The 15,257-nt window shown below is 41.3% G+C and overlaps 1 long non-coding RNA gene across 2 annotated transcripts; it reads left to right on the forward strand.

Annotated features, from left to right (window-relative positions):
* Nucleotides 1–7,622: 7,622 nt before the first annotated feature.
* Nucleotides 7,623–14,845, forward strand: LOC148315682 (uncharacterized). Of its 2 annotated transcripts, none has more exons than XR_015840694.1 (7): nucleotides 7,623–7,764; nucleotides 8,419–8,538; nucleotides 9,138–9,272; nucleotides 10,523–10,711; nucleotides 13,006–13,101; nucleotides 14,000–14,216; nucleotides 14,321–14,845. It is a non-coding gene; the product is annotated as an uncharacterized LOC148315682 (long non-coding RNA). The 2 variants fall into 2 exon arrangements; XR_015840693.1 differs by having other exon boundaries at nucleotides 14,064–14,216; nucleotides 14,321–14,843.
* Nucleotides 14,846–15,257: the final 412 nt, after the last annotated feature.

Raw genomic sequence — 15,257 nt, forward strand, 5'->3', positions numbered from 1 at the left:
GTTTTTATGGAAAATTACTCACTTAACGCAAGGGTAAGTTGTTGTAGAGGAGATATTTCAGACAAAACTGACCCTGAAGTGGTCACAAGCACGTGTCTTATGTTGGATGTATGAAATTTTATTCTGATATTTTCCATTGTAACGTATTTCATTGTATTTAGGACTAAGACATTGTAAAACACTGTTTGGAATAACTTATAGAATACCTCAAATTTAAGAACAAATGGGAAATAGATGTTGAAGCAACTTTAGTTGACCATATGTGAAAAATGTTAGGAAAACAAAAGACAGGCGCAAATTTAGAGTGACAAAGCTCTTTCCGTCTCCCAGCAGGGCAGTAATCTAGTAAAGCCAGGATACTGGGTGCTTGTAAGAAGTTTGAAGATAAGACATTCGTAATTACCCAAGGGGGGATTCCATGTTAAGTGTTAGTGACAGCTCTCACAGCTGTAAAGATAGCAGAAAGGTCAACATTGGTTTATTTGACACGTTGTAAAAAGGTCACGTTGGTTGAAATCTCCTACAAAGGAGACACCAGACTAAGAGGTTTATACAGAGTTACAAGCGGGACAAAATTTATTTCAGAGGAACTATCCTCACTTGAGGCCGAGGCCAGATCTGCTGACCAGCATGATGGTCACCAGCTAAATGGGGACACCTCAGGTGAGATTGGCTGTGCCGTGCATCAGATATTTCTGGCCCGTTGGGGTCGATGTTGCTGTGTCTTTCAGGTGGGGAAAAGGGAGACAGGCCTGGTCTATGTGGCCAGGGCGAGACATGAATGGAGTGAGACTTCCGGCAGTGACCCATCCAATAATGTCGACATTACACAGCTGTTCCAGTTGGCCGTCCACAAGGGCGTGCACCTTCCAGTGGCAGACATCAGGCGAAATAGTCCATGAATGAAATAATGCTAATCGGCCTAAGTAGAACACATTTTGTACCTAACTTTGCACGACATCAGAAAAGGAATATATGGGATTGGATTAAGGAGCGTGACTAAAATTGTTGTACTTGCAGGTTTAGAAGGCCAAGAGAGATAAGAAAAAAAGAGGCAGCTGCTCCTTCCACATCTGCTGCTTCTGGGCAAGGTTCGGGTGACGCAGCGCCACAGCAGACTGGCTGCTGTCCATAGCAGGCCAGTCAACGAGGTTGGGATTGCAGTAAAAGAGGTATGGGTGATTACAGACGGGGGTTGTGAGTGGGGTGTGCTCTTGCTGCGGGGTGTGGGGTCACTGGGTGATGAGCTGTCCATGCCGAGCCACTTTCTGGAATGTGCCATCCTCCGGTGCCATATCTGTCACAAAGAGCTCCACCAGCGCAGGGGGCGCCACCGTTACCCACTCCCAACGCACTTGACACAAACCCGCTCGTACCCCATTCCATGACAGGGGGCAGCGGAGCTTCAGCATTCGAGGACTAGCAGGTCCTAGCAGTCAGGGGACGGTGGATGGACAAGTTTTCGATGGTGCTGGATATTGGGGCGAGCTATGAGCTCCTTCCGCAACCCCCACTGAGCCATGTGGACTCTCAAGAGTGCCTGAGTCACTGCCATTGACTGAACGAACACTGGAATTCGAGTGGCATTCCCGGATGGGACTGAACTTGACTCTGCACATCCGTCGGAGGGAGCATATGTCGTGCTCTCTTCCTTCCCAGTGGCTAAACTGAACTGAAACATTTGAGGGCAGCTCTGAAACCTGGTTCCCATCCTCCCGCGGTGGGTATGCCCTGTTCTTGCTCTGGTCTGAGTGGTTTAGCAACCGCCACCCTTTCAATTCACCAATTGACATATCACATTGTACATGTGATCACAAACATGATTTGATTTATCAAAAATGCACTCATCCAAATTTAGTCATGAGTGCATCTTGCGTTAGAATTATATATTTGTTATGTCTACTGGCGTTGCCTCGCACGCGTGCCTTGTCCCTGAGCAGCGGAAATGGTATGAATTGTTAACTTTCGCCGAGCCACAAATCGCATTGAATATTGATGAGCGTCATCATACTAGAGATCTAGACCCCATAGTTGTTGCACAATCGGGAGATCATATTTCAGCACCGACTACAAATTCTTTGGTTTTGGGGACATTACTAAATTTCAAAATTTCCAGGGAAGGGTCGCTCGGAAATGGTAGTTCTGTGTGTGTCTCTGCTAGAGGTGTTGTGGACCCAGGGCCCGACTGAGTTGGGGCTCGGCTCCACAGCTCCGCGATGTTTTTACTGTCTCTACCCCCTCCCCCAGTTGACAGAATCAGTGTGGGCACAGCCTGTAGGTGGATTGAGCCAATCATGAGACAATAGGAGGTGAAGACTGCAGCGGTCTTGGAGCTGTCTATGTCTTGTAGAGCACCTTTTCTTCCCATAAAAAAAAAAAAAAAAAGAAAAATAGAGGTTTAATTCGGTATCTGCGTTATTATAGTTTTGGGATTTTTATTTTAAGCATAAATGGTTACTATTTCATTTGTGTTGCTTTAAAATTTGTCAATTAACAGTCAAAATTGGAGCGTTAGCTCGAGGCTTAATTTGTAATCTCGGAACACAGTTAGATATTTGAACTCAGTGAACTCAGCATCACTGGAGTCGGACATCGCTCCGTACATCAACCTCCGGGTGCTTTCCCGGAGGTGGACTCAATCTCGCTGATAAGGACAGTTTAGAGTTCTGGCTAGAACCTGACACGCCATCCAATTGGGAACTACAGGACAAAAGTGGTACCATAGCTCACAGTTGCGCCCGGCCCCAGTATTTGTGCCCGCCATGGTTGTGCTTAGAGGTTGACCGCCCGGACGGGCAGGTCAAGAGAGGGAATGTGTAGATGGCATGAATTGGATCAAAGTCAGACACTTTCGAGTCTGAACAAAGACGATGACGATGCAAATGTTTAACTTATTGACTATTTTGCTTGCTGGCGTGTGCTTTGTGTGGACGATGTTGGCGTTTGAACATAGGATGCGGGATGACAGAAGTGATGGAGCGAAAGGAGCATGTAATGGAATGGTATGGTATGGAGCAGAGCGAGATGATGGTAAGACGCTGACACAGACACAACAACTACTGCTAAATCTGAAATGTAAACAACCGACACAGGTGAACACTTGGGTGACAATTTTTAATTGGACACACCCATGGAATGATGTGGGAATAAGAAAGAAAGAGCCTATTTTTGACACCCAAGTTGCAAAACAAAAGTTCACCTGCCTAAAAGTTAAATGGGACGGGTCCTGGGATTGGAAATATCCAGGAGTCATGGTGTAATGAAAATGTGTCTTTGCCAGTAGGAATCCCTCTCGCTCGTGATGATGTTTGGCTGTGGTGTGGAGAGAAAGTGCTGTACGATAGGCTTCCCACCAATGCCTCAGGTAAGTGCGCCCTGGTAACGCTGATCATGCCAGTTAGTGTGACAGCCTTAGATCTGGCCAAAATGGAGTGGGAAGGTGTTGGACAATGGGGAAGAATCCCCTTCCTTAACAGGAAGAGAAGGGACATGCAAGAATGGTTGAATGCAGGAGATCCCACGTATATAGATGCAATTGGAGTTCCAAGAGGGATCCCTGACGAGTATAAATTGGTGGATCAAATTGCAGCAGGATGGGAGAGTCTTTTCCTGTTCGTTACAGTAAACAAAAATGTGGACCGGATTAATTATGTCCACTATAATGTCCAACGATTGGCGAATTTTACCACCTCAGCACTCCAGGCAGTGCATGAGCAATTGGCTGCCACGTCTCTTATGGCATTCCAGAACAGAATAAGCTTAGATATGGTGTTAGCCGAAAGAGGAGGGGTGTGTGGTATTTTTGGGGATCAGTGTTGTACTCTGATTCCCAACAATACATCTCCTGACGGTCGCCTTACCAAGGCATTGGAGGGTATGCGCACGCTAAGTAACAAAATGAAGGAGCACTCAGGTGTGGACACCAGTTGGTATTCTGACTGGTGTTGGAATTTATCTTTATATCAATGTTAGAATTTAACTTTAACCCAATGTAAACTCAAATAAGTAATCTGACTCCAATTTGCGATCTTACCCAACTCACACACATCCAACAATATGCGCGCTCGTTCTGCAATAGAAAGGTATCAGGAAGCCGGCATTTTCACACACGAAGTGGATTTATTCCCAATACAGATTTCCTACATGGCACCTAGATCTCGGATCCCTCTCAATACAAGTCTACACCTCTCTTGCCACCAGCGAATGTGTTCTACCTCCGAGTTGCCCAGCACTGATTCATACTATACAACATGCAAATGGCACAGACAAAGGCATCCTGGCATGATTCTATTGGCTATGTGTATTGCAGTTAACTTTAGCTCGCTCTCATTGGTCTTTCTCCTCCCGCCGAATCCCGTGGCGACTCCTCCTGCTTGTGCTATCCCCCGATGGCCGCTCCTTCCCGGAGTCATCTCGTCTCGCTCCCTCCTTGCTGCTATCACCCTTTGTCCTGAAACATTCCACTCGTGCACGCTCTTGCAACCCCCATTCTGTTGCGCTTCACCAGTCACACTCTCAGCATTTTACAATATCACATTTTCATACATTGGATGCACCAACATCTAATGAACTATGTTAAGCTCAAACTCTTATATTCCTTTAATAGTCAAATGTATGAAATCCTTTAAGTGTAACTGAAGTTTAGACCATGCTAATGACCAGACACTCAAGAGAGGAATGCAGGAAGATTAGATCACAGCTGCACCACAGGAGGTGTGAACGAGACCCCTCTGAAACAATGGACTTCCATGCCAGGATCACAAAAGTGGCTCAGAGCAGTCTAACCTTTGTTCAGTTTTAAATTGACTGCCATTTACATTATCCTTTACTGGTTAAACATCTTTGGTAAATATAAAAGCCTGATTGCATCAGTACTGATTTCTATCGCTGTGTTTGCCGCTATTATGGTGTTATGCGGATGTTGCTGTATTCCATGTATCAGATCATTAACTGTTAAGACAATAGAACGCACGTTGGGGCCACTCCCTCCGGGGGATCAGTACATGATGATCCCTCAAAAGGACCCCCAGGAGGCGGAGGTAGCGTGGCCCTCTGGGAGTCCAGGATGTGAGTATGGAAAGATGGCCTCAGCGACCTGAGGCCATGAGGAGGAAATGAAATTTTCTACGGATTTTCTACTAGAATGACATTTTCTATTCTAACATTGATTTAAAGATAAATTCCAACACCGCCAAGATGGAAAACAACAAAACCACCACGCCAAAGGCAGAACCTGTTTCAGTGGATGCTATTGCCAAACCATGTGCTAATTGTAATGGAGAGCAACAGTCTCACAATTTGTAAGGAATTTAGGAGAAAGCATCACAAGGATAAGATTGACTTCTTGAGGAGCAAGGGTCTGTGTTTTGCATGTTTGATGCACGGTCGCATTAGCAGTTGCTGGAAACAAAAGCTTCAATGTCAAGAATGCTCTAGACTGCATCCTACAGCACTACACATTGTCCATAAACTTCTGCAAAGAAACAGCCTAAGACGATTGTGAATAGCAGTACCTATTAAGCGCCCTCGTACAAACAACAGAAACCTGGGGTGTCACTGGGGCCTGTAAATAGGACTGCATCCTTTCAATAATTCCGGGATGGGTCAAGGCACAAAAAGGAACCAAGACAGTGACGACTTACTGTCCGGTTTAAAAATGCCCTGACGCCTTTTTTAGACTGAAATAACTTACTAAAGTTTTCGTTTTGTGCCATTCAGAATGGGAGAGGGAGCCAGGAGGCGAAACAGCCGTCTTGCCAGTTCAATCCCGCACACCCTCTGACTCTCACCCTCCGTTCTGCCTTTTTATTGAAACTAACTCATCAATAACTAATCACCAGAAGACAGAAAAGCATCAACAACTAATCACCAAGAGACAGAAAACATCAATAACTCACGGTATAAAGGTCAGTTTAACTAAAGCATCAATAACTAATCACCAGGGACTCCAGCAGGCAGAAAATCATAACCCAAGGTCAGTTTAACTAAACACATCTTCAGGATACGGTGTCTGTGTGTGTGTGTGTTAAAATAACAAGTAAGTGTCTCTGTGTGTGTTAAACATTAATGAGTGTATAAAAACATGATTATGAATACACAAACTGATTACCTATCCTCAGCCCATCTTACATTTCCCCCCTGTTGTGGATTTAAAAATCATGTCCTTACGGCTTTAAGACAGATCATCATAATGAAATCATACAACAGTGTGATCATCAGTGGAGGAGCGAAAACCTCACATTAGGGAAAAATTCCCCTCCTCCCTTCCGGCGTAGAATGAGATCCTCATAATTTGATGACCATCAGGGAATAAAACTTGTCCCTGGGGTGACTTGGTGGAGGCCCTTGCCTCGTTGTAGGAGAGGACAGCCGTCCTTACCTCCCGGATCTTCGTGTATGGTGTGTGTGTGTGTGTGCACGTGTGTGGACAGGGGCAAGAAGTCCATGTGTTTTTACGTTTTAGTGTCCAGTTTGAGTTCGTCATTCTCAACATTAATCAGGTTGTAACGGTACATTTGGGCAACAAACCTACGATTAACCATCATCTTTGTCATAAAAATAATGCAACATGAACAGACTAAACATAACAAAATGAAAACTATAATTATCCCTATATATTGTTTTTTTAAATTCTTCATAGTGGTCATAACATCAATAATTGTTTCATTTTTATTAAAAATTTAAATGCAGTAATGTACTCCAATCAAGGCTGATATTCCTTTGTTATGTACGTCATTAATTTCCAAACAATATCTAATCTTTTTGTTCTGTGGCTTCAACATATTTATCATCTCATCAATATTAGCACCACAGAGTACTGAGTTTCGAGATCCTCACAATAGTCGTTCTCAAAATGATATTTTTTTTTATCAATTTAGCTTTGTTAAGGTAAGATATTTTATTGACAATCTAACATTAATATGCAAAGAACATGTACATTAGTACGAAATGTAAAAAAAAATTGTGGTGGGGGGGTGCGAATTGTTTTCTTCTTGGTAGGGGGGGCATGACAGGAAATAATTGAGAACCACTGGTCTAGTCACACACCAGCTCGGGTTCATTCCCTACCAGAGAAATGACATTCCATGTCCCCAGAGCTAGGCGCTTTATGTTGCCGGGGATTGGACTGCCTTTGACTGCCTCCTAGCTCAAAGGAAACCCAAATTCTTTGGTCCCGCCCACTGGTAGTGAGCCGAAGCCCTTGTATTAAATAATAAATAAATACATAAAATAAAAAAATTAATAAATTTAAAAAACGGACCGATCCACTGCTTGGGTTAGTTTGACCCACCTTGAGATCCGTTCCCACTCAGTGACAGTGTCTACAAGCCACTGCCACCAGGCCAGTGAACCGACGTCCAGGCAGTGACAAAAAACGTGATCAAATTACATTGCTCATCATAAGGTGTTTGTGAGACGCTCTTTGTATGTTTCCTCAATTAAGACCTGTTTTCCATTGGTGTATTTGAAAAAAGTGGTGAACCTGTTAAATTCACTACAAAACGTTAAGAAGATGAAAGTAATGTTTGAAGGAATATTATTTTTCTATCGACATGCCGGCGGGCGGGCACAGATAGAGAGTGATAAAGCAGCACCACCCGCGCGGGGCGTGCTGACGAAAAGGCAAGCGCTCCTCCTCTCATCGCGTCCTTATTAAGACAGAAAAAAGACGCTGTTGAATTTGACCTATTCGCAGTTCGAGCAGGTGCTTAACGCTGGAGAATATCACCACTTCGAAGTTCGAACTGCTGTTGAAACGGAGAGGTAAGTGTTTTTCGTTTGTTTTTATTCAAAACATGCCTCCAGTGCATTTGTTCATGGTTAGAGATAGTTGTGTGGAAAACACTATACAAAGTAGCACCATGGATGTGGGCCTACAACACTGGCCTAGCAAACATGTGCTCCTACATCGACATAATTGACGAGCTCCAGTTAAGCATTGAATAATTATAAAACGTCATGGTGCTTTTACTCATTTAAAGAACTAAACCGACGCGTATTTTCATCCGGTGGTCAGGTTTGCATTGAATGTGAGCACGAGGGACGCTAGCTTGTTGCGTTAGCTTTGCGGAGCTAACAGCTTGCACTTTTGTTATAGAACAACAGAATGCAAGTACCATGATAATTTCTGTCATTAATTTTTGTGTAAGACACGATGTTCACTGGTTAATTACATGATTCTTAAAGCAAAGGTTACTGTGAATGCAATTTTGGTAAGATTTTTGTAGTCACACTGCATAAATCTGTCTGTTGTTTAAACTTCAATATAAACTATTATGGTTGAAATCGTTAATTGGGATGGAGGGATTGATATTTTTTTAATTTATAATTTATTTTTCTTACACTGATATTGTTAAAACTCCATTTAGCCTATAGTATTAATAATTCTCAACACAAAACTGTCTTTTTTCTTTATAGAATAAACAATGCCTTCCCTGAGATGCAGGAAGTCCCCAAAGCAGGATACTATTGAACATGCAGTCAAGGGTCTGGACAAGACTGCAGAGTTAGAAGCGAAGTATATAAACTCATTTAAAGGTATGATGTTAACGCTTTTGCTAAGATATATTATTGTTTTCTGATAACCAAGCTGACATCGTTTTTTAAGTGGTTATTTTACATTAAGAGTGTCTTGACCTTTTCTTTGTCAGTTTCAAGTTATTTCAGTGAGCGTGAAACCTGATGGTAGGAGTTCTATCTAAATTAAGGCTGTACTTGATGACGCCCTCCGGCATTTTTATACCACAATAGACCGGTGAACAAGTCCGATATTGATAGTCTAGTGTAAAGCACGTTATACGTCACAGAGATCACGTGACGCGATCCAATATGACTGTGTATACAGTGTATGTCATTGTTATGAAACTAAATAATCTTAAAGTTTTTTTTTTACGTAACCAGGTGCCATTGACATTTGTACTTTCAGTCCTAATACATACTGGCTAATGCAATGCTGGAAAATGAATTTTGGCTGGTCTGTTCCTTTAAAATCATAAAGAAGGGCTCTGCTCTATCCCTCACAAGAAGCAATGTTTCAAACCACCCTACATTAGTATAGTGGCCCAAATGAATATGATGACTCCTTATTTGTGTGCTTAAAAATATGACGAAGCTATCTTGATTTCCCTGTTAACTAGGTCGAGGAGTATTTACCAAGGCCCCTTTCAGGAAAGACGACTTTATTCTTTATTATGGAGTACAGAGGAAAATTGATAGATTCTGATAAATCTCAACGCAGGAAGATGGATGGAAGAGGCACTGTCTTTTTGGAGGTGAGGCAAAGATTGAGATGTTATCTTATTTTTGTTTTTATTTAAAAAAATAAACACATACTCATCCCATAAGTGTTAGGGGAAAAATCATTCTCTAAGCAAAAATGTATACCGTATTTTCGCACCCAAAAGACGCACCGTGTCAAAGGGCGCAACACCTGTTGAGGCCGCTATTTCTGTCTTTGTAACATATACTGGACGCACCGCCTGACAAGACAATAGCACAGCTGCTGTTAGCATAGCATGAACTTGGCAGAGCTGCCCACACTGACACAGCCGATAGCAGCCTACTATGCCCCAATAACATGAGCAATCACCCCATTGTTGCAGCAGACGCCAAGTCTCTATTGACAATAGCTGACAATGGCTCAGGCCAATATTAGGTGCATTGGCAATAGCCTACAAAGCAACGTCAGGGGAGGGACTTGGCTGCTCACCACACTCCTTAGAGTCACGGTTTCAAAAAAAAAAAAAAAACTCATCATACAAGCAAACAATGAAACATAGAAATAAGATTAACACAAACATGTATCTCTCATGCCATCAATATACCCAAAAAAAATGAAAATAATACAAAAGCCACTCAGCCTTAGCTAATTCAAGCAATGCATTCTGGGAGCAGAGACCCACAATCCCATAGCTGTTTAGAGAGATTTGCATGGCTGTTTAAAGAGATGTGCTGTTATGCTTTGGACTTTTTGTCTGTTGTCTAAACCTGGGACGTTTCTTGCTTGCAATAACATAAATGATAAGACAGACTAAAACATTGTGGACAGCTGCCCTTTGTCCAGCTTTTTCCAACACCATCACCCAAACATTATAGTCAGATGGTGTATTTGTCACGGTCGATTGTAAGCATGGACAACTCACTCTTTGCCCAGCAGGGTGTGCTAACATGCACTTCCAACAGCTCGTTGATGACAAGGGCTGATGGACGTGAGTGGTACTTTGTCCATTTAATGGACGCATCGACTGACAGGGCGCTTTGTTTGCTTATGACTGCGAAAATACGGTAATTACTTTTATTCATGCGTTGAATCTGTACAAATGAAAATATAGACCATGAAGTCTCAAAGACAAGCTGTTAATAGGGCCTGATTCCAATAGAAATTTATTGTATGATTTGATTTAGAATATTTAAAAATTGTGGATTTCCTATTTTTATGTTTTGTGTACACAAGATTGTCTCAAAGATTAATTTCTGACATTGATTGAATAATTGTTTTTTTTTTTTTTAAATCTATTTTAAGTGTTGATGCCGCTCAAGAAGATGGCAGTCTGGGAAGACTGGTTAATGATGACCACATGCACCCCAACTGTAAAATGAAGAAGAAGACAACAGAGGACAGACCACACCTCTGTCTGTTTGCGCTCCGAGACATTGATGTTGGCGAAGAAATAACTTAAGACTATGGACCAGCTGGCCTTGGAGAACACAGGTTTGTAAGATGCATCTTTAAGTACAATAACAGAGCCCACTTGTGGTGTTCTGGTGATGTAGTTTCCAATTAGTTTGGCAATCTAATAAATGTATGTTGAGGTTTCTATGGAAGTTGAACATGCTGACTGACTGGGGGAGTTCTCCATTGTCCACTATCTGTAATTCAAATTTGTGGGTCTGAGTCAAAGTTTGGCTCTTCAGGAACAACGAACTGGTCAGGGAGTGACAGTATTACAAAGTTCTGCGTTACTCTTTTCTGGGCGGTGGCCCTGTTGGGCCATCATATGCCATATTGCAAATATCCCCATTGTGGGACTAATTAAGGACATCTTTATGTTGTGGTTTCCCTACCAGAACCAGCACCAACCCTGTATATTCATGATATAAAACACTGTTTCAATTTGATATTTAGCCTTTCTATACTGTAAAAATAGAAGACCCCAGGCTTTCCTGCGCCCCCTTGCCCAATTGGTGGTGTTCAGGAGACAACCTGGGACTGAAATATCAGTCACAACCAGTGTTGTTTTCGTCACTGATGACTATGACGAAAATACTTCGTTAACGCCCCTTTTTTAATGACGATGACAAGCTAAACGAGGTTCTTTTATGACGAAAACATGACGTGATGTACATGAATTTTTTTCGTTGACGAGACAAAATTGTTAGCATGTGGTTCATAAATTATTTTATGTTGCTTTTAGTGAAATAAAGCCACAACAGTTGCCCAACAAAATGTTTTGCTTCTCTGCTTATTTTGGAGCAGTGAGCATTGATTCCACTGTTGCCACTTTTTTCTGTTTGTAATGAAGAATCCTTTGTAGTCCATCCAAAAGTCTTTGTTATTGGGTGGAAACCTTGAATGCCTTGTTTTAACTCAAATGGACTTAAACCCATCCATCCATCCATCCGTTATCTGTACCGCTTCTCCTCACTAGGGTCGCGGGGGGTGTTGGAGCCGATCCCAGCTGTCTTCGGCAGTAGGCGAGGTACACCCTTGAATTGGTGTCCAGCCAATCGCAGGGCATACATAGACGAACAACCATCCACGCTCACACTCATGCCTAGGGGCAATTAGAGTGTCCAAGCAACTTGCCATGCATGTTTTAAGAATATGGGAGGAAACCGAATTACCCAGAGGAAACCCACGCAGGAAGGCCGGAGCCAGAATCGTACCTACGACCTCAATATTGTGAGGCCATCCTGCTAACCAGTTGGGCCACCGTGCCGCTTGGACTAAAACCTTTGTGAATAAATTGACGAAAACTAGGGTAAAACTTTTTTTGCGTTTCCGTCGATTAAAACTGGACTAAAACCCTTTTTTTAGTTTTCGTTGACTAAAACTGGACTAAAACTATAACGAATTGGGATGACTAAATGTGATGTAAACAAATCAGCACTTTGTCCAAATGACTTGGACAAAATCTAAAATGCCTGCCAAAAACAACACTGGTCACAACACGTGTCTACAGAAGATTAATTGGCATGGGCGAAATTAATTAGTTTTATTTCATTCATGAGCTTATGTTTTGTTTTGGGTGGCTAAGGCTTAAAATGTGTAAAAATCTAATCCAACCTCAAATATAATTAATTCAATAAATTTATGATGCTACTAAAACATCGAAGCAGCCTCCTCCAGGCTTTACAGACTCAGAAATGGAGGTATGCGTATCGTGTACTCATCCTGTCGTGTCTCGAGATGTTAAAATTGCAGTTAGATAGACGTGTGCTGATTAGACAAGACTTCTAATATATCTGGTGTCACAGGATATTTGTCAGTGAATGTGTATGTCTGGTTTGAGGCTCACTCAGCTTTTTCTTGTGTTGTGGGGTCCAGTTGAGTTGAATTGCGTGTCAGGTATGTTGGCCATCTGACACCCAACTGTCAGGTTTGTGTTTGTGGGGACCCCGTAGAGCCATTTTTATTGTTGACATAAATCATAGCTAATCATCTTTTCCTTCATTATCATATGAAATACAGTTAGGAGTTGTATGTGCCTTTACTATGTTATAATCTTAGAACCTACCAGCCACTACAGGTGTCCGACAAGAAGACTTTTGGCTGTCCTGTGCTCCATTGCGCCCCTGGTGGCGTTCAAAAGACAACCTGTGACTGAAATATCAGTCACAACATATCTCTACTGAAGATTAATTGTCATGCGCTAAAGTAATTGGTTTTGTTTCATTCGTGAACTTGTTAGTTTTTGTTTTGGGTGGCCAAAGCCTAAAATGTGTAAAATTCTGATCCATTTTCTTTTTTTAATTCATTAAATTAATATTCAACTTGTTCATTAGGATGGAGGACAACCGACAATGACTGAATTGGCTGAGGTTGATGCCACCAGAACATCGAAGCAGCCTTCTCAAGTTTTGACAGACTCTGAAAAGGAGGTATGCGTATCATGTGGTCATCCTGTCGTGTCTTGAGATGTTAAAATTACAGTTAGATAGACCTGTGCTGGTTGGACAAGTTTTCTAATATATCTGGACATAAATCGTAGCTAATAATATTTTCCCTCATCATCATATGATATACAGTTATGCCTAGTATATGTCTTTACTATGTTACAATCTAAGAACCTACCAGCCACTACAGTTCTCTCATTGGGAGACTTAAGCTTTCGTCAGGTTGTCGACTGCTGCATTGCCCTCTTATTGGCTTTAAGTACACAACCTGTAACTGAATTATCTGTCAGAACAGAACCTATGTGTCTACAGCAGGTGATTTGGCATGTGGATTCTTCAGATTTTTAGAAAATAGGTAAAATTGTGATCAAAAGTTTAAAATGTCTAAAATTCTGGTATAGTTTGCAATAGTATATCTATTAAATCATTTCAAAACTTCTTAACAAGGATGGAGAACATTGGCTGTGACCGAATTGGTTGAGGTTTAGATTACCAGGACCATTGAGCAGCCTCCTCGGGATCTACAAATTTAGGAATGAAGATATGCATCCCATGTTACAATCCTGTTATGGCCCGAGGTTTTGAAGTTGCAGTTACATATTGGGCTGGGCGATATGGCTGATAAGTACATAGCGATATAAGTATTTCATATGGGTCCATCGATACACATTGAATTCTTTTTTTATATTATTTTATTTATTATCGTTTTTATTTTCCAATATTTTCACTGCCCTGTTAAAAAAACATTTAATGTAGTTTTCCTCCCGGGAGCTTTTTGTTACGGTCAATTAATTTTGTTATTACATTATTTTGTCATATCATTCATCAATATTTTAGTTTTTTTTTTTTTTTTCAAATAGAATTAAGACCTTTTTCTGTGCAGATTCCTCTGGGGATTAAGTATTTAATGGGTTCTCAATTTTCTCTTGGACTCTGATGCAACCCAGTCTCCTCCCTTGGACAAAAAATATGGGCTGAATCTTCCTTGGAATAACGACACAGATTCTGACGAATCATTGTCAAATCCTGCCCCTGAACTTTGCGCCTCAGACCCAGACCATATTACTATCCCAAGGCTCAGGAGGACCAAAAGTATACAGGTAAACAACCCATATAGATTTCAGGGAATCTTACAAGCAAATTGCATATATTTTATTGGTCTCCTGCCTTCTATCCTTTATATTTCGTTGTTGTTGTTTTTTAGATTAAAAAAAACAGGCTGACTTTGGAATGGATAAGCATTATTACTCCAACTCAGATGACAGTGGAGATTAATATATTCCGGATACAAGTGAGGCCTCTGATTCAGACGGAAGTGAATCTTTGAAAATTGTGGACCCTCTCTTGAAGTCTAAGAATGCCTTCAGAGATTTTTCTCCCACACCACGAATCTCAAAAGCCACCTCAACGCAGGTTGTTAATCAAGGGCGTTCACCCGTTCGGAGGAGTAGCAGCACTGGTGTGATTCTTGAATTCTATGGCTCTTCAAATATTTGTGCAGTTTAACACAAATCATCCAAAATAGAATTCAAGCACATCTGTGACAGAAATTCAAATTCAGAAGTCAAAGAGAGAGAACAAAAAAAAAAATCTAATGCTGCGCTTCTTCCGAAGACATATACTGTAAACATTAAATGTATGTTAGGACAATCTTGAAAAAAGTATTAGAACACCCTTTACTTTTATTTCTTGTTAATTTTATTAACCAAAATATGTCCATTTTTATTACAGATTAATGAATACAAAATTAAAACTCTAATCAGCTACTTTTTAATCGTTATATTTGTATAAACAAATGTTATACATCTGTGTGTTAACTTATACAAGAAATGACGGAAAAGCAAGGGTGGTTTAGTATTTTTTTATCGTATATAGTCTGTATAATATCTTTAACCTATGCTGATGCTGTTTAATACTGATTTAAATAATAATAATAATGTCATAATCTGTTGGTTTTACATGAACAAAACCTTTCAAGCACTTTTTAAAATTCTAAATACTACCTCTTGTCAGTAAGTTGGTTCACAGCACTGCCTTGGAGTGAAAGTGTGTAGTGCTGAGACAGTCGGTATGTGCTGAGTCGTCTGACGTTTGTGTGACTGGTACCCAGGAAGGTAGCAAAACCAGGCAGTGTGTATGTC

The sequence above is a fragment of the Idiotropiscis lumnitzeri genome, unplaced genomic scaffold, assembly GCF_059441095.1.
Source record: "Idiotropiscis lumnitzeri isolate Australia: NSW breed Sydney's pygmy pipehorse unplaced genomic scaffold, RoL_Ilum_1.0 HiC_scaffold_60, whole genome shotgun sequence".
NCBI classification, from domain to species: Eukaryota; Metazoa; Chordata; class Actinopteri; order Syngnathiformes; family Syngnathidae; genus Idiotropiscis; species Idiotropiscis lumnitzeri.